This window comes from Piliocolobus tephrosceles, chromosome 9 (assembly GCF_002776525.5).
Source record: "Piliocolobus tephrosceles isolate RC106 chromosome 9, ASM277652v3, whole genome shotgun sequence".
Taxonomy (NCBI): domain Eukaryota; kingdom Metazoa; phylum Chordata; class Mammalia; order Primates; family Cercopithecidae; genus Piliocolobus; species Piliocolobus tephrosceles.
This window is the reverse complement of record NC_045442.1, coordinates 67170270-67189863: the sequence shown is the minus strand read 5'-3', so window position 1 is coordinate 67189863 and position 19594 is coordinate 67170270.

The window sequence follows — 19594 nt, the reverse complement described above, 5'->3', positions numbered from 1 at the left end:
TCCAGATTTTGCTCCTGTCCCCTGACAGACCCTCCACCCTCCACTTGCCATGGTAATAATATCTCTCATTGATCAAGCACTCACCCCAGGCCAGACACTGTGCTAAGCGCTTTACATTCATTCTCTCATTAAATTCTCATAATCAGTCTAAAAAAAGGGACTATTATCGCCTTTTTAGAGAGGAAGAAATGGGGCACAGAAAGGCTAAGCAATTTGCCCAGAGTCACATAGATAGGAATGTGTTAGACAGTCCAAGAGGTCTTCAGTCAGGCCAGCTGGGAAGTGTGCCAGCTACCAGATCGGGGAGAGTGGGGGAAACATGGAGTTATGCTAATCCTGGAGGACTTTCTAGAGTAGGCAGCTGCAATCTAATGGAGGGACTGGTATGGAAGACCACAGCACAACCTCCCAGCTCAGCCACCTCTCTCCTCCCATCACTCCCAGACCTCCAGCAGCTTGCAGAAGAATGCACATTCCAGGTTTGGCACCCGAACCTGGTGGGTCGAGATCCTGGGTTTCTATGGCAACCGTATCCTTAATAGCATCCAATAAGGACATTATTTAGCTGCAGTAAGCACACACGGTCTTTTGATTGCTGCCGAAGGTATCAAGAGGCAGCCCTCCCCCTCTCCAAGGGCCCCACCCTTCCTTGGAAAAACACATGCTGCCCTCCCAGAAAGTGGGAGTATAGAAATCGGGGTAAAACTCTCACACAAGAGAGGGGGAAATGGCCCAAAAGAAAATCAATGTTTGCATTAATGGAGTTGCCCGTTCAGCATTTCTCCTCTTTTATAGATTTAGATAACATGCTCGCCAGGGATATCTTCGTTTCCCAGAGCAAAGAAATTAATTACTCACTAATGGCACGATTCAGAAATTAATTTGTGCTACCGTCTCTAATATGTCGTTATTAATCGATTGAGAGTGTGGGACTGGCAGGGGAAAGGTGTCCACCAGGGTCTGAGGCTCTCAGGGCTGACCTATATTTGATGGACATGTCCAGAGGCTCAGCTTGGGCCACTCGAAACCAGGGGCCAGAGGGTACAGGCCCGAAAAAGAGTTCCGAGGATGCTATGGGAAGAACATTAGAAGTTGGATGACTCAAAATCTAGGAATGACTTTGGCCGAGTCCCTCTGGGTCTCAATTTTCCTGTCTATGCTGAGAAGGGTTGGATTTGAGCGGTGCTTCTCAACTCTCCTCTAACTGCAGAGTTCGTTTTATAAAACAGCTTGCAGAATTCCAATGTGCAAGATGCATGGGTGGGAGCAGGAGTGGGGGTCCTGGAGCCCCCGGGCTCTGACCGCCCCCTCCCAGTTATGGTTCCCAGGGCTCTGCAGAGCACTATTGGGCACTCTTAGGGAGAGAGTGTCAGAGGTTTTGTCATTCGGGGAGGTGGCCCTGGTTCCTTTACCCTTCTGCACCCTGTTGAGCTCTAGCGCAAGCTCTCAGTGCTGGACAGGCAGCACCAATAAGGCTGCCCTTCCATGCTGGAAACAGGGCCTGGTACATAGCAGGCACTCAATAAGTGCTTATTGTATGAGTAATGGTTTGGCCTTAGACCACTAGGATGGGGAGGGCTGGCCAGGTGGGCAGTGCCACATGAAAATGGGGAGCCTGGGTGAGTTTGGCTCATGAGGAGAGGGTGGGATGCCAAACCTGGAAGGTGCATTCTTCTGCAGGCAGAAGGTGGCAGGGCCCTCGGGATGAAGGTCAGAAGAGGTCAGATGGGAGTGACAGGTGTCAGGCACCCAGGACAATGCTGGAACAGGAACACAGTGGCAGTGACTGCGTGCTGATGCGGCCAAGCATGGCTCTCGGCGCTCATGCACAGATGCCTCAGTTAATCCTCACCACAGCCCCCCAAGCCCTATTTCCACTATTCCCCCACTCCACAAATGAGAGGCTGCCCAGGGCGTGCAGCTGGGGTTGAAAAGCCACTTTCAAATCCCAGCATCATGGCTGGGGACTCACGCCCACACCCACCATGCACTTCACCTCCGCGTTGTGACCAGCTTGCAATCTGCTGTTTCTCTGCGGCCCTTCAGAGTCTCTGCAGGGCTTTACTCCCCTCACCTGGCTTGGTGCTGGGAGGTGGGCAGGGTCCTTATCACTCTCCCCATTTGACAGATGAGGAAGTGAGGCTCAGAGAACCCAAACCAGCATGCACAGACAGAGGGGAGGCTCACGCCCAGGCCTCCTGGAGTCCGACCTCGTCCTAGCAGAGCAGGGCAAATGGCCTCACCGGATAGACAGTGGGGCCGGCTCACTGAAGGCAAAGGCCAAAGTGTCCGAACTGTGTGCAGAAAAACCCATTAGTCTGGGGGTGTTTCATCAGAGCCATAGGGACCCGTGGGGTCTGAGCTATAGATGGAGTAACCACACCCTTGTAGAGATGGGGAAACTGAGTCCCAATGTGGGGAAGGGCCAACCAAGACAGCCCAGCAAAGGAAGACAGGATTCTCTAGGCTGAGACCCTGGGAGAGAACTTCTCCCTAACAGGATTCATAGCCCATGGGACAGGCACCTCTCTGTCCTTTGTGCCTTAGGGGTGGGTCTTGCTAGACACTGGAGGGTGGGCAGGATGGGCCTCTGGCTCCAGTAAGGCCTGAGGATGTGGGATTCAGCATGTGGAAGCAGCAAGTGAGCTGGCTGGGAAACGGCAGGTCAGAGATGATTTCCCAGGTGATCTGTGAGACTCGGGAGAAGGAGCAAGAAAGAGCTGCAGTGGCTGGGGCTGCAGGGGAAAGAGCCAGGCTCCTCTTAGAAACCAGTATTTCCTGAGCACCTACTAGGTGCCAGTCATCTCCATCTGTCATTCCACTTAGTCTTCAGCACCACTCCCACCTGCAGATGAAGAAATGAGGGCCATAGAGGGCAGGGGCTGGCTCTGAGTTACCCAGTTAGGCACAGGGCTACAGCGCAGGGGACACAGGGAACGGCGGAACAACTGAAAGGAGGGATGGGTTAGAGAAAGAGTGTTCACTGTGGTTTCCCTGGAGATGCCGACTGCCCACGGACACTCTTACCCAACACAAATAATAGCGAAAATCTGCACCATCAGGGACACTCTCAGCAGCTCCTGTGCCCAGGGAAGGGGAACAGCAGGGTTTTACAGGTTTTGCAGGTTTTGCAGCAGGGGGGCTGTCATGGCCCTGGCTCTGCCCCAGGCCCTGGTGGGACCTTGGAAAAGTGAGCCTCCACTCTCTCATCAGTAAAATGGGGTTAAATCCCTCAGGTTTGGTGAAAAGACCCAAACAAGAGGACTCAGGTGAAGGGCTTGGGGAACTGGAAAACACCGTGTAAGTGTCCATGGTTGCCACCTGGCTAGAAGTTTCTTAACTTTACAGGCCTCCTCTAAAAGTCCAGGAGCCTCTCACTGACTCCCACCAAGCATTTATTTCACCATAATATGGTATAGGCCTACTGTGTGACAGGCTCATTGCTACACCAGAGCCATAGACACAGCCAGCTCAAGGCAGCCACCTCTGTCTGTAGCCTCCTCTCCAGCAGCTGCACCAACACACACTTGGCATGCACACATGCATCCATCATGCAGCATACACATCCACACTCATACACACGCTCACCTTGCTCACCCACAGCCACACATATGCTCTCAACCCAAAGACACATGTGCACATGTACACATGCGTGTGCACACATGCACACACACATACACTTCTCTCTTGCTCTGTCTCTCATTTACGCCATTTTGTCACAAACACATCCAGATAGTCACACATACGCAATGGTACATGAGCCACAAGTGCAAACACACATATGCACACTCAGTCACATCCTGATCATGAACGTGAACTGAGGCGGGGTGGTAAGAACATAACTGCTGCTCCTTTCAAGGGAAGAAAGTGAGCCCGAGCACCGGCAAAATCCTCCCGCTTCAGTCCTCTCCTTCTCCCTCACCATTGTAGCTTTCCTGGCTCTGCAGATGGCCCTGCCCTGGCAGGGGCTGGCACCATCCCAGGGCCACTCCCTGCCCCACACCATCCCTGACCAGCTGAGAAGAATCAAGGAAGCTCTCCTTTCGGTCATGGGGTGGTCTGAGAACCAGAGAGGCCGGGTTGCCTGCCTAAGGCCACATGGCAACACTTGGAGTCCCACAGTTACACTTGGGGTTCCCTGTGGTCCCCTCCCCACCCCTGCCATCCAACACTTCCTTCTCTCAACACCTCCCCTGCTTCATCTCTCTCTGTCCCTGACTCACACTCCTGTCTGTCTCTCCTGGTCTGTCTTTGCCTCCCTGTCTCTCTATGACTCTGCGGTCCAGTGTCCCTCCCTGTTTGTGGCTCTGTCTAACTGTCTCTCTGGGCTGGGTGTGGAAGAGCATGGGTCTCTTAAGTGCACTGCTCACCTGGCCTGTACACCTTTAGCCAGGGGGAGGCTGAGAGAAGGCACCTCACAGACTTTCCCCCACAGACCTGACTGTGCCCCAAGCCCATTGAGACAGTAGGTGGAGGTGGGGGCCCTGAGCGGGGAATGTTGTGATTGTGAGTGTGTATAGAGGGGTTACTAATCCCCTGTTGCTCCTTTCCTGCTCCCTAAGAGGTGGGATTTCCCCAGGAGAGAGGCAGCAGGGCTTGGTGTTGCCTGGCTCAGTCAGGCACCCTTGTGCAAGGTACAATGTGGTTAACCATGCACGGTGCCCACTGGCTGAGTAGATGCCATTGCATTTAAGTAGGCTGAGTTGGCCTGGGCGGGCTTGGGTAGAAATTGGTGGGTTTGAGTGTGAAAGGTGAAGTTAAAATATGATGAATACAAAAGGGGAGTTGGGCTTTATTAGGCTAAGTTTGCGCTGCACTGAGTCGGAGGGCATCCCTCTGGAAGGAGGGTTAAGGGGCTCACTTTGTGTGTTTGGAGTCATAGCAGCCATGGTGGTGCGTGTCTGGTCACCTGTTCCCTACCTAGTGCTTATTACAACAGAACAGGGCTCAGCCCCAAGAAGTGCAGGAACTGATCCAATCTTGGGGAACCTCACTGTAAGTCTTCTAGGCCAGCCTTTCAAATTACATGGCTCCTCTCTCTCTTTCCAGTCTGGCCTGCTCTGCTTACAGGGTATTCCTTAAACAATCAGACTTTGCTACTGAGACCAAAGCACATTCCTGGAGGAGGGAGGGTTGCCGGTGCTGCAGGAGCAGTGTGGGGTTCCGAGGCCAGGCGAGAGTGGCGGCACGATACATTAGTGAAGAGCGTCAGGCATCGAGTATTCTCTGCTGCACTCCTCAAACCGTACCTGTCCTGGTGGCAGCTCCAGATCTCTGGAGAAGTCTGTCTAACGCAGTCAGCTAGTCCTGCTCAGGGTCTGTGGTTCTGGTCCTCCTCAGGAAGAAGTTGCCCTTTCCTAGAGGGCTCCTGTACATGATGCTCTGGCCCCTAGATGGAAGTTCTATGGGAATCTCTATCTACTTGGTAGGCGGGGTAGGGAGGAAACGTGTTGAAAATTTAATGATTTTTGGTCCCCATCCAGTCACAAAGTGAAGGACACTACTGACTTCCTCTGGGCCGAGGCCAGCCCCAAGCTGGGAGATGTGTCCCCAACTTCATGCCAATGGTTGTGAGGAGGTGCCTTGGAGAAGACCCCTCTGTGGAGCCACATTCCCCATCTACACTGTGAGAGGAGGAAAGAAAGGATGGAGGAGATGAACTCCGATTCCTTCCAGCGGTTAAAAACTTCTGGAATCCAATGGCACACATGGCGACTGCCACAGAATGAGGGCCTCATGAGTTCCTCCGTTTAACTGGCCCTGGCTCTGCAGCCCACCCCAGGGCTGAGGAAATACTGATTGGTGAGCGACGCTGATCTCTGCTCCTGGAGGGTCCTGAAGTTCTCCTCCTTTGATCCACAGCCTTGGCCTCCGTCCCCCTCTATTAAAGCCCTTCAGTACCGCCAAACTGATGTCTGCCTTACTGTGCCTGTGAGGAGGGTGAAGACATGGAGGTGGGCCAGAAGCAGCGGTGGCTGGGTGAGCTGGAGAGCCCTCTCCCCCTCTGCCTCCCTGCCCCTCCCCACCTTACCGGGAGAATAACCTGGCTACCCTCCTGAACCGCTGGCCTGGCAGGAGCAGGCCCTCACCCACCATGGCAGCCTCAGCCCTGCTTGCCAGCCAGGCAATGGAGGCAAAGACATGCGGATTGGCTTGTCAGGGAAGAGCCAGCTTCCCCCATCATAGCTGAGGGTGGGAGGGTAACAACAGCGCACACGCACACTCACACATGCACTTACACAAACCCACTCACACACACATTCTCTCACACACTCTCGCTCTCTCACACACTCACACCCGCTTACACAAACACACTCTCACACACTCACACACATTCTCACACACACTCTTACACTATCTCACACACACACATACACACACACACACACACGTTACACTCACACACTCATTCTCACACACACATTCTCTCACATACACTCTCACATTCTCTCACACACATACACACACATGCACTCTCTCACACTCACACATACATGCTCACACACACATATACACACTCACGCATGTTCTCACATACACATACACACACATACAATCTCACACACACCCACATGCTCACAATCACACATTCCTCACACACATTTCCACACACTCACACACACATTCTCACACACTTGCACACATCCTCACACTCACATTCTTATACTCACACATTTATACATACAGTCTCACACATACATTCTCACACACACACACAGACATACACACACTCACAGACATACACACACACATGCACTCACACAAATACACTCTCACAAGCACACACACTCACACACACTCACACGCACACATTCTCACACACACATATACACACACTGTCACACACTTTCTCACACACATACACACTCACACATTCTCACACACACATGCTCACACACTCACTTGCACACTCACACATACACACATACACATGCTCATATATACACACTCACATGCTCACACATGCATTTTCAAACACAGTGTCACACTCACACATTCTCTCACACACTCACACACACATTCTCACACTGACACACATACACACACTCACACACATTCTCACACACATGCTCACACTCACACATACTCGCACACTCACACTCACACACATACTCAAACACACGCACTCACACAAAATACACACTCACACATACACATATACATGTACACACTTATATGCTCACACACTTTTCACACTCTCACACGCTCACATATATTCTCACACACACTCTCACACTCTACACACTCACACACTCTCACACACACACTCACACACTTACACACATTCTCACACACACTAAAAGGTCCCTGCAGCAGGGCCACAGCATAGGCAGGATTCTTGGCCCACATATACATAACGTATGATAACCTTGACCCTGGAAACATGGGACAAAAATTTATAGGAAGATCTGTTTGGGTTAAACATAAAAGAGAACATTCCAAGAATTAGAACAGTCTCACCAGTAAATGGGCTGCCTTGGAAGCAGTGAGCAACCGACCCCTAGAGGGAATGCAAGCTGATGCCGTCCTTCTTGTTAGAGCCCTACAAAAAGGATTCCTGCTCCCAGAGGTGCTGACCTAGAGGGCCTTTCCATATTAGGGCTTTATGATTCTGGCTAGGACAGTGAGGCATGGAAGAAGGTAAGAAGCTAGGATGGGGGTTCTAGTCCCAATATTTCTATTTGCTGTGTGATCCTAGGCAAGACACAGACCCACAGACCTTCTTGGAGCCTCAGTTTATCTGCTAGAAAACCACGAGAATGGATGAATCCATGGGTTTCAAACTATGCCCTATGGATCTCAGAGTTCCCTGGAGGTGCCTCAGAGATGCCGTGGGAGTGATGAGACGGTGGAGGGAACAGGGCCTCCTGCCCATCCCCCAATTCCAAGACACAGCTGTGCAGCTTCCACATAAGACTTCATTTGAACCAAGGGTACCTGCAGAGAAAGGTATCAAAACCCAGGAAGGATATTTTGTTAGGATAGCTCTGATGTCTGGACTCGAAATTTCATTTCAGAGATGCTGACTGACCGTCATAAACCTTCGTTCATGCCCAGCCTCATTCTGGGTACCACTGGGGACCCAGATAAATCAAAGCCATGGTCTCTACCCTCGGTCCCCTGAAGAAGACAAAATCATGTCTGATCACAAAGGCTGGTGGTTTGTCTTTGGGTTTGGTACAATCCATTCCTTAGTTTGCATAAAGTGTCCCACTGCTTCCTGGGAGTAACCTGAGAACTGGTCAACCTTAGGGAGTTGGGGCATGGCTGGTGGGGGAAAATCCTTTTCTGTATTCTCTGAGGTGGATGGGGGTGACCCCAGGGGAAATGAGAACACGGAACAGAGGGAAGAACCCTCTGTTCTCGTGAGCAGAGTTCACAAGAAGCGATGTGAGTAAGGTAATCCTTGGGTATGTACAGCATAATAAGTGGCTTTCCTCTAACTGAGCTGCCACCACCAGGGACAGCTGTCTTCCTGGTAGTACCAGTAGGCTGGAGGGAGAATTCCATGTAGTCCAGAGCACACTATACACAAAAGGATCTGGGCCACAGAAGCCTTCATTGGTCTACCATGCACTGACTTGCAGATGCAGACTCAAGACCTTGAGTTCACCCAGAAATTTCAAGTGTGCAGTGTAACCTGCTAGGGTGGGTCCTCGGGGCAGGGAAACATGCCAACCCCACCACTGACCCTTCTTGCTGCAGACATATTTAGATCAGCTTCTGGAGTCAAGTGCGGGCAGCAGCATAGTGAGCTCCAGGGATTGAAAGAAGGGAGAGATCCTTGGGAGTTGAAACTGACATGGTGTAGTCCTGTTGTTTATTTCTGTGTAACAAACTACTTCAAATCTTAATGCCTTAAGATGAGTAGTTTATTATTATTGTATCTCTCTGTATTGTGGGTCAGTGATTCAGACAGGGAACAGTGGGGATGGCTTGACTTTGCTCCATGACGTCCGTGACCTCAACTGGGATGACTAATGCCTGGGAGCTGGAACTGAGCAGGCACCTCTGACCACATGGCCTTTCCACATAGCTAGCTTGGGCTTCTTCTCTGCATGGATGTCTCGGCATAGCCAAAGTTCTTAAATGGCAGCTCCCAGCTCCAAGAAACCAATGTGGCAGCTGACAGTATTTTTGTTTGTTTGTTTGTTTGTCTGTTTTGAGACGGAGTCTTGCTCTGTCACCTTGGCTGGAGTGCAGTGGCACAATCTTGGCTCACTGCAAACTCCGCCTCCTGGGTTCAAGTGATTTTCCTGCCTCAGCCTCCTGAGTAGCTGGGATTACAGGTGCCCGCCATCACACCCAGCTAATTTTTGTATTTTCAGTAGAGACAGGGTTTCACCATGTTGGCCAGGCTGATCTTGAACTCCTGACCTCAGGTGATGCACCTGCCTTGGCCTCCCAAAGTGCTAGGATTACAGGTGTGAGCCACTGTGCCTGGCCTCAGTGTTTTTAAAAATTGGACCTGAAACTTGTATATCTTCACTTCTGCTGGCCACCTTGGTCAAAGCAGTCACAGACCAGCTGAGATTCAAGGGCCAGGGAAGCACCTCCACCTCTCAATATGTCAAAGACTTTGTGGCCCTATTTAATGCACTGCCAATGGTGTGCGAGTTTCTATTGCTGCTGTAACAAATTATCACACATTCAGCAGCTTAAACCATACTTATTTATCATCTCACAGTTCTATAGGTTGGAAATCTGGGCATGGCACAGCTCAGTTGGTTCTCTGCTCTAGGATTCACAAAGCCAAAATCAAGGTGTCATCAGGGCTGTGTTCCTTTTCCCAGGGCTCTGGGGAGGAATCTGCTTGTAGGCTCATTCATGTTGGGGGCAGAATTCAGTTTCATGCCATTGCAGGATCAAGGTGCCTGATTCTGAGCTTCTGAAGGCTGCCCGCATCCTCAGTTCCTGGCCTCTTCTCATATCTTCAAATCCAGCAATGCAGTGTCAAGTCCTCCTTGCACTGTGACTTACTCTGCTCTGACCTTCTCTTTTGCCTCATCTCTCTGCCCTCCCCTTCCACCACATCTCTCTGATTGACTCTCCTGCCATCCTCTGCTGCTTTTAAGGGCTCATATGATTATGTTTGGCCACTCAGATAATCCAGGTTAATATCCCTACTTGAAGGTCAGCTGATTAGTAGCATTAACTTCATCTGCAAAATCCCTTCTTCACAGCCTACCTGAATTCATATTCAACTGAATAGCCAGGGACAGGAGTCTTGGGGCAATGTCTTTAGAATCTTGCCTACCACCAATGGCTTCCTAGAAAAGATGGAGTGTAGGCTGAGCTCTGCACAACAGTGAGACCTGGGTGGCATGGAGGAAAGTATGCCCCAGCGGGAGGCACAGCAGAGGCTATGACATGAAGGCGGGAATTGTCATGTGCATTGGAGAAGAGTAAGTTCACTGTGATGCTGCAGAGAAAGTCTGAGGAGGGGGCAGGGGGTGGGTGCCAGGGTCCTCAAATGGTTCCACACTGAAGGAATCAGACTTCAGGGGAGCAGCACTTTTGTTTGGAGATAATTAGCTGGGACTTCATGGACCCCTCTGGGAGACACAGTGGGATTCAGGATGCCCTAAAATGTCATAATCAATACTATCCATACATGAATACATGCGCTTTTCTAGGGAACTTTCATCATATTCCCCAAAGAACTCATGACCTCCGAGGAGCACAGACCAGCGCTACAATCTGTCTCATCCTCACCCTCCACTTAGCCAAACTCCAAGTTACTTAAGTCCTAGAGGAATCCTTTTAAGACACAAAATAATCCCCTCAACTTCGATGTTACAAGTCTGTGACCAACAGAATTCCAAGTCCCATTTATTTTTCAGGCTTCTTTCCTCCCTCCATAGGGCCCCTAAGAAGGCACAGATGGTTCCACTAGTTTTTGGACTTGTTACCTCCCAGGTCTTTCAGGTGCCTGCCTTGGTGCAGGCCACACTGGAATGTGAGAATCAGTGAGGCAGTCTGCTGTCCTGTGGTAGGAAGGAGGCATGAGTTCCCCACGGGCTTGGGACATACCCCTGGTGGCAGAAACTGGGTGAGGACAGGAGAGAAGAGTATAACAGGAAGCCATCCCGAGCTGCACTCTGCATGGCCACCATCAGAGAAGGGGGCAGATGGTGGTCCATGTAGTGCCTCAAAAGGACCAACAAAAACACTGTCCCAAACACCAGCCTCTGATAACCTGACACCCAGGACATCAGTAGTGACGTTACAACAGTGACGGGGACCTACCTAAGACTTTTAGCCCCTTTTTCTACTATTCCTCTATCTCCTTGCCCTGACTCTCAAGGAGCCAGCAGCAGGAGGGCAAGAAAGTAGAAGTGAAACAAAAGAACAGACCAATCTTGATCTCCAAGCCATGGGTCAGACCTGAGCTGAAGGAAAGGAAGAAGTTTTCAATTGGATGTGAGCATAAATCTCTGAGGCTGGACTGGCCCTGAAGGTGAATCCTAATTACTAAAATGAGGCTCTTCTAACAACCAACAGTAACCAAAAACCTAGAATCTGTCCAAGATGTTGTCAAGAGACAGGGAAAGGAGGCTTAATAGGAGCATGTTTAAAAGCAGTGATTGGAAAAAACCCATTTCCTATTTGCATTCCATCAAGTTTAACCCCCTTATATTAGTCAGAGTAATTCCCACTAGCCACTCTCATAAGTAACCCCAACATCTCAGTGGCTTTGCACAGTAAGGTTGATTTCTTACCCACATGACCCATGTCAGGCAGCTTTTCTGGATGTCTCTCTTCTGTGTGGTGACTCAGGGATACAGGCTCCTTTCATCTTGTGGCTCCACCATCTTGCAGCTTCAACATTATCTTGGCATCACTCAGGCAACGAAGATTGTAGAAAAGCACACCAGATAATTATTCACCTTATTCCAGGTAACATATATACCTTCTGCTCACATCCCATTTGCTGGAGTGAGTCATGTGACCAACCTAAGAGCAAGGGAGGCTAGGAAGTATAAAGAAACTCTCAGATGTGAGTGAACACCAACAGCCTTACCATGGTACTCATGGTACTGGTCAAGCAGCCATCAATCCTTACATCTTTCCTTCTACTGATTCTTATCAGAAGCCATCTGTGAGCTAGACCAATGCCTACTACATGAACAAGAAGGTCTCAGTGCTTGCTCCTCCTATGGGTATAGTCATGTGGGGTATTAGGTATTGACAATTCAGAGAGATGACTGCCAAGATGGGGAAGTACAGAGTATCATGGAAGCACATATGAGGGGCACCAAACTCAGGAGTTAGGGGAGGCTTCCTAGAGAAAGCGAGACCTGAAGGATGAAAGGAGTCAGCCAGGTGCAAGGTGGCAGGTGCAGAGCATCAGAAGAGGATTCCAGGCAAGAGTTGCAAAGGCCTAGAGACCAGAAAGAGCCTCTGGGGTAGCGTAGCCATCCAGCTCTTTTCCTGGGTGCCCATGAGCCCTTTCTCCCACTAGCTCTGGACCCAGATGGGTCCTGGCTGTGCATAATCCCACTTTGCCCAGCCCAACCCTCCAAGCTGGGCAGTTAGGAAAGGTGGCACATTTCACTTGTGCTGTGTGACCTTGGACAAGTCAGTAACCTCCTCTGGGCCTTGGCTTCCCATTGGTTGAATAAAGTAGTTGAAAAGTTCCTGAAGGCCCTGTAGCTCAGTAGATGACCTTGTCCAGATGAGCCCTCTTTTCGGAATTCCTTTGCCCTATTCTAATTCTGCCTCAACAGCAAAGTAAGGCAAGCTGGGCCATTGAGGGAGAGGAGAAGCCAGTGGGCTGGGGGAGGCAGGGGAGACAGCCTGCTTCTCACCCTCCATCCCGAACCCACCACTAATGAGGCCTGTCTGTGGAGTAATTAGCTGCAATCACAGTGGGGTGCATTAGGCAGACACAACCTCAGTGCAGTGGCAGCAGCTCTCGGGAAGCAAGAGCCCAGGGCTTTGACACTGCATTACAATGGGGGATGCGTCCTAATGTCACTTAATTACCCCAGACAGCCTCAGATGTAATCGAGCCTGGATGGGCTGGCAGGAGCGGGCACAGGCGTCCAGAGGAGGCTGATGCGTTTATAATGATGCCACTTTGCAAGACAAATCTGGCCTTGGTGGGCTGAAGATGAGGAGGAGGAGGCGGGGGTGAGAGGGAGGAGGCTGTGGTGGCAACCAGACAAGGGTGCCTTCATTCTTCAAAGCCCTAGGAGATCTTCCAGATTTCTCCAGGCAGCAGGAAACTGGGTGGCAGGCCTTTACTTCCCACCCCATCATCCAAGAGGCTGTACAGGTAAAGATTTTCCTTTTTATTCTTTCATTTCATTCCCTGTGAAAGGTGAATAACAGGAATTGTGAATGGCAGTTAAGGGAGGAGGTCCTGGCAAGTGGGACACTGAAGACCAGACACTGTGAGGGGCCGATGGATGCGCTGAAGGAAGAAGGTGGGGAAGTGCCCACAAGGATGCCGGCTTCCAAGAAAGTCCCTTGGACAGGAGGAAGAGCTCTGAGGTATAAATCTGCACACTGAGTTTCAAGGGAGGACTCTCAAGATAGTGCTCCTGCCAATGCATGTACCTCCAGAGGCCAGAGACCCAGCAATGCAGGCACCTGGGGCCTCTGAAAGGCCCCGCAAGACAGGGAATCATGTCTGCCCTGCTCATCTTCATATTCCCAGCACCTAGCTCAGTGCCTCAGTAAATATTTATTGATTTCAGAAAAATGAACAAATGCCACTAACCCACTGATCCCTTTGGACTGGGTCATTGCTCTCCCTGGACCTCAATGTCGTCATCTCAGAAATGGGGCCAACAATGCCCAGCTCACCTCCCAGGGCTGTGATGGCAGGTGCCAGGCAAGCTAATGCTCACAAGACCACTTGCAGTGGTGAGGAGCCCCTGGCAGAGATGAGGGGAGCAACTGCTTCTGGGGCCACTCTTTCTCCTGCTTCCTTCGTCAAATCCCACAGGCCCACCCAGGCCAGACTGACCACCTGGACCAGAAAGAAGTGAAGATCTCAGTGGCCAGGGTTGGGGTGAAACTGCTCTAGGCCTGCAGAGAGGCCAATAACTCACTCCACCCTTTTCCCTTTCCATCCCTCTCCCCTCTTTGGCCTGACTTATTTCCTATACACCAGGAATGCAGGCTTCTGGCATGTAGCTGTAATACTTTCAAAACTTCAGGAATGGTTGCCATGGAAGAGAATGTTCTTTGGAGAGATTTTTCCAAAATACTAATGGGGAGAGGGCATGGTAATGGGACACCACTCAGGTGGGGACCTTGCACTGGGAGTGAGTTCAGAATGCCAAGTGGAATGCATGATGACAAATGGCATTTGGGCCCATGCCTCTCATAGATAAGCAGACAGATGGATGGGAGCCCCTTGGAGGACAATCGGTCCTCAGCGGGCATAAGCTAAGGCTCAGAGGTTGGGAGTGGAAGGCAGATGATGTGGGCTGCAGGGTAAGGAGGAAGAGAATGTGCAGACAGATCATCAAGGTCTCCAATACTAGGCAAAAAGTGGGACCCTCCCCTTGCCCTCACCTGCAGGTGAGAACAATGCTACAGTGATACATCCTGAGGTCACTCTTCTCCTTCTCCTGGACCACTGAGGACCTTTTCAGCAATCTCTGACCTTATCTAACTGTGTGGCCTTGGTCAACTCACTATCCCTTTCTGGGCCTGTATAATTCCACTGGGACAACGAGCTAGCAGGATTATATGGTTGTTATCACACTTACAACTCTGACCTTCTGTCTGCCGGTCACAGAAAGGGGGCTATAGGAGGCACTAACTTTCCTTGGGGTCTTTGTCACTGCACTCCAGAGCCTACATGCCCACTCCCTGAGGCCCTAGCTGTCACTGTGACCTACAGTGACATTGAAGGACGTGTTATTCTCTACCCTGCCCAATGGGCCATGTGCCAACACCTGCCTTTTCCACACAAGCCATCCGTCACTGTCTTGGTGTGTCGGTGGGAAGACGGTTTCATTAGCTCCTCCCGAGCCATTCATCCCCCAGTGCAGAGACAAATGAGGTCCTCCAACCCCCATCAGCGTGGGAGAGTGCAGAGTCCTAAAGGTAGTTTCTAAAGGGGTGCCCTGTCATATCTACTCTCTGTACAGTTCTTCTGCTGGAGGTCATAGACATTCTCCACAAGGTAGGAGACAATCTCAGCATGGATCCCCAAAAGCTCCATCACCACATGTCACCATGCCTGAAGTCCCTTACCATTACAGGGGACACTGAGGCACTTCAGCCTCCACAAGTCTATTAAAATGCAAACACTTCTGGCAGGAAGAGGAAGAGCATGAGACTGAGAGCCAAGAGTCAAAGAGGCTCCTTTCTCTGCTGTGTGAACTCAGGCAATTGATTTTCCCTTCCTGGGGAAATTTCAGTTTTCTCATCTTTAAAAACAGGAGTTGGTCTAGAATCTAAGATCATCTCCAAGCACTTTGATCACTCATATGAGGTTCAACAGGGCAAACGCTGGGATTCGGAGAATGTGCCAGTATATTTGAGAGAAGGTTAGTGCTCTGGGCCCACTTTCCCAGAGGACCTGAGGCTACCAAGCACATGGTTTCAGTTTGTCAGACACAGCCAGATCCGTTAGCAAACACAGCTCTCCCCTCTAAACCATTTGGAACTTCTGGTTACTAGCCATGGCTTTAGGGGCTCTGCCAAGCAGTGGGCAGTGGGCAGAGTGGATGCCAAAGCCTGTCCTGGTAAATCGGCTGATAATGGGCCTAGGGAGGAGAGAGAATTTTCTTCCCGAGGATTTTTTTTCTAGACTGTCAGGATGTGGTTCTGCCTGCTTAGCTGAGATGAGGAGCCCCTTATCTCATGATGCCCACCTCATGCATGATGCCACCTCTGGGCCACTTTTAGTTTCTCATGGGTTTAGTGAAAAAAAGAGAACCACCACTTCTCTACTTGCTTGCCCAGCCCAACAGATGGAAGCTCCTTATTTTTGGAGGGCAGAGGGAGCGGCAACTCACCTGCATGGGAACAGTGTGCAGAGAAGCTCTCACATCTCCACTAATCAAGTTGGATCCTCCATGGTTGAGCTCCAGAGAGAAAACTTTATGAGGTAGTCTGAGCTCTAGCGGGGCGAGTGGGTTGGAAGCTCCCTGAAAAGTCACTGAAGTTGAAGGTGGGACAGCTGTGCCAACCATACAATGAGGGCATTGGGTTGACTGTCGTAGGCTCAGAGTAAACAGAGATGGAGGCTTGTTTGTGTGACCCACCATGTCTTGGCCACTCCATGGAGACATGAGGCAGGATTATCTGTCTACATAAGTGTGACCTTGGCCACCCATGCCAGCTTGGAGTGGGAGCCTCAGAAAGATTCTGTCTCAAAGAGGGGGCCACAAGCCTTAGCTAAGCACTTCTTGGAGTAATCTTCTTTCATTGGCAGCCTTGAAAGAGCAATCATAGTTTTATTAAAGGAGCTTATTGGGTCAAAATACCACAAGTACTCACCCACGCTCCACACACATGGTCATGGGAAACTGTGAGCCACTGATCACTGATTCAGAGCATGACCCTGGCCCCAGCGAGTCCCTCAAGGGGAGCCATGTAAGACACAGCCTTATAAGACATAAGAAACTGAAAGCACACTGAGTATTAGGCCATTGTTTTTCAAGGAGGGGCCCAGGTGGTTGGTGCTCCCAGAGATCCAGAAGGGAGAGAGTCAGAGGCAGAAGGAGGGCAGTGAGGATGGCAAAGGCTCAGGGGAAGAAAAGAAGAGTGTGACTGAGGCCTGAGAGAAGGCTCGTCTGACTAGAATGAGGGCAAAGCCAGGAAGTGGAGAGGGGCCAGAGAGGGCCTTCAGGGCCTGGCTAAAGGATTTGTAGCTCGATCCTATAAGCAGAAGGAATCTCTTGAAGGCTTTTGATAACAGAAAAGGCTAGTGCTTGAGGACCCTGAGAGAACACCTAATCCAGCCCTTCATTTTAAAGGTGGAAATCCTGAGACCCAGAATTACGAAGGAACACACTTGAAGTCATCCAGGTTTTTTAGAACCACAGCAAGGCAGGTAAATTTAAGCCACTGACTACTCCATGCCAGAAGTAATTGTGCTCTGTGGGAAAGAGATGCACCCTGCCACCCCAGCCCTGGGGACAGGGCTTTCAACACCACATAGGCTGTGGACAGCTTCCAGCCACCCAGCTTTCATGTTGGAATCAGACAGGAGGCAGGGTATAGAGGCTTTCAGCACCACTCAAATCGTGGACAGTTCCTGTCCACTGGCTTCCCACCAGGAGGGGGTTTGTAGATGCCGCCATGGACAGCTCCTGGCCACTCAGTTTCCCCATTAGGGAGCCCAAGCCGGGGGTGAGGAAGCAGTGGGGAGAGGGGCTGGTGTGCTGACTTCTATTATCAGGGGGCCCAGATGCAAAATGAATGCCTGTCATATTTATCCTTGTCATCACTAATAATAAGTGGCCTGATTTGTCAAGCGGGGATAGATCCAAAGATGTCAATTAAGAAGAGAGAAAAGCCCAGCTGCACTGTATTTATCTGCTGTACAGATGCATGGTGACAAAAAAGAGTCCAAATCTTGGGACCTCCATGCCCCAACCCCTACCTCCCTCCCACCTTCTTTCCACCTCACTTCCCCTGCCTCATCTGCCTCCTCTTCGTCTTTTCTGCCTCCCGATCTCTCTTTTCCTGAATGTCTTGTCCCCATATTTTACGGCACTTTCATCTCTCTTCGAACCATTTATTTTATTCTCTCCATCTTTTCTCTTTCTCTCTTCAACTCTCACCCCTCCCTCTCTCCTAGACCACTGAATGACTTACCATTCACTCTCACCCTTTGGTTTACCAATATCCCCTCTTTACCTCCCCCACTATATCCCTGTATCCCCCTTTCCAGGTCCCTCTCCTCCAAACCTCTGGATGCTATGACCCTTGTCTTCTGAACTGGCTTCTTCTCATAATCTCAGTTCACAAAGCATATTCTAGATTCAGAGGGTTAAATGGATGTGAACCATTGAAGGAAAACTAGAAAAGCCATAAATATGAAGGTTTTTACTTAAACTGCAAGCAGAGCCAATTTTTTAGAGGTTTTAGCTTTGAAAACTAAAATAAAATCTTAGGGAGACAGTTTGACTGGGTCCCTAAATCTAGATTAAAATCTGAACCTATGCAAAAACTTCTCAATACTGCCTTCCCTGGCCCTGAACCAGTCATGTCTGAGCCCTGAGGTCACCAGAGCAGGCCTTTTTCAGGTATCAGAGGGGCTCTAAATAGCACCAAGAATCTTCATGCTGTATCTTAGGTCTCTCCAATCAAGAAGTCACAGAGAAATGCCCCCAAAATGAAAATTGCCCCACAAAGCCATTGTACTCTAAGAGGGGTCAGAAAGGCTGTGAAGACTTATCCGTTTTGGTGCCTTTTATGGAGTTAAGGAGAGGGTGACAATGCATCATCCTGGTGGTATCCACTCACTGTCATTATGAGAGATTATTGTCCTCTTGTGGAGGACACATCCCACCCAGACATCCCCAGTTGGGGTATGCATCTTTTCCTGTCTCTGCTCCACTAAGGCCATGACTTTCACTCTCTGGGCAATAGTGAAAATGGTTCCTTGGATTTGGGGGTTCTGAGTCCAGGGCTGCTTGTATAGACAGAGGTCCCCTCTTTTTGGACCTCCAGCCCCAGACTCACAACCTCTCCAGCACACAATGACTTCACATTGCAGGACACCAAGGCTGACCATTGAGATGGGGTGGAGTTGCATTCAGTCTGACTGAGATGAAGGGCTAGAGAGCAGATCAGTCTATGGCCAGGAAAAAAAGAAAGCCACAGGACCTCTGAGAGACCACTGGTCTTGCCACCTGGGCCAGAATCAGCTTCCCTGGACTTCACTAACTGGGTGTGGACAGGAGCCCCTTAAGCCACATCCCGAAATGTTCCTGCATGCATAGGGAAATGAGAAAAAGTGCCCCAAACTGGTCAGAATGCTTCTCAGGTAACCACCTCACTTCCTGGTTTAATAACTGCCAATCTCATCCTCCTCTGCCTTTCCTCCATCCCCAGGGACCAGCTAAGAGCATCCCCCACTGAGGTCCCTGAGCAAGAACTTTAGGCATTCCTCCCAAGGTCCGAGGTTCACCAGGCACTCTTTCTTCTTCCCAGGCTGCCAGTACCAGAGGCCAAGCCTGAGCCATCCTTAGAGTGGCATGATGACATGTAAGGCTTCTCCAGTGGCCATGATTTCTTAGGCCCTTTGGAAATCCCCAGGGCACAGGAATCAAGTCACCTGCCTCTAGACCCAACTCTGGATGGTAATTTGTAGTTTTCAAAGTAGTTCCACATTCATGATCTTTTTTTCGTGATCTTATTTGATCCTCATGACAGCCCTAGGAAGAGACCAAGATGATGTGGTTTTATCCCCACATTTCAGACAAGGAATTTGACATTCATTTTAGAGCCCGAATTAGAATTCAGATTCCTTGGCCAGGTATGGTGGCTCATGCCTATAATCTCAACACTTTGGGAGGCCAAGGCATGAGGATCACTTGAGGCCAGGAGTTCAAGACCAGCCTGGGCAACATAGCAAGACACTATCTGTATAAAAAAATAAAATTAATAAAAT